This window comes from Myotis brandtii, unplaced genomic scaffold, assembly GCF_000412655.1.
Source record: "Myotis brandtii unplaced genomic scaffold, ASM41265v1 scaffold277, whole genome shotgun sequence".
In the NCBI taxonomy this organism is placed as follows: Eukaryota; Metazoa; Chordata; class Mammalia; order Chiroptera; family Vespertilionidae; genus Myotis; species Myotis brandtii.
The window spans coordinates 1007474-1008224 of NW_005360548.1; the positions used below are offsets into that span (position 1 = coordinate 1007474).

The window sequence follows — 751 nt, forward strand, 5'->3', positions numbered from 1 at the left end:
CGGGTGTGCCAGGAGTGAGCCTGGCAGCCGAGGTGAGGGGCGGCTGCCCGGCCGGAGACCTGCCTTGGGTTGGGGGAGGGGGAGGCGCACCCCGAGAGTTGCGGAGGCGGACTCTGGGTGGGAGTGGGGAGCGCAGATTCAGAGTGACTGATAGGGTTTGGGGATCGGAGGCTGAATTCGAAATCTTGGACTGGAGGCGAAGTTGCTGGGGCAGGATCTTCAAGTGGAGGGAGTTTGAAGCTAGGACCTGCGGTATTTGGAGAAGCGAGAGAACCAGGGAAGGAACTTTTGGGGCAGGGAATCTGGAGATTGGGACAGTTCCGGGCTCCCTGACGGGTTGAATTCGAGGGTCTGGTGTTCTGGAGAAGGTGGGAGGGGTTGGGGCTGGGATCACCGGCACTTGGAGAAGCGAGAGAACCAGGGGCAAGCCGTCTTGGTTTCCCAGACGCAGTGGCGGAGAGAGGGTGCTGGGGAGAGTCCTATGTTCAGGTCTTGGAGCCGGGGGGTGAGGGGGGCCTGGAGGTGAAGTGGAGAGTTTGTTTGAAAGACAGGAGAATAGGCGAAAGGTCTCAACATTGAGAGAGTTAGTGTCCCAAACGGAGTGGATGGGAGAGCATTTGTAGTCTTTGAACGATGTGTTGGCGCCTGGGTCCCTGGACACGAGAGCAGTTTGGGGGAAGACTCCAGGGCCTTCTGGGGTCGGAAAAATCGGGAGGAAGCGGTGTTAGAGCTGCAGCCTGGGTGGGGGGAG

The 751-nt window shown here is 59.9% G+C and overlaps 1 protein-coding gene across 2 annotated transcripts in view; it reads left to right on the forward strand.

Annotated features, from left to right (window-relative positions):
• The first annotated feature begins 6 nt into the window (after nucleotides 1-6).
• The window catches only part of SERTAD3 (SERTA domain containing 3), a 3473-nt gene continuing 2728 nt past the window's right edge, over nucleotides 7-751 (forward strand). For both annotated transcript variants that reach the window (XM_014541724.1, XM_005868796.2), the window contains exon 1: nucleotides 7-32. The gene's annotated coding sequence lies outside the window, so the exon portion shown is untranslated. The remainder of the gene's footprint in view (nucleotides 33-751) is intronic.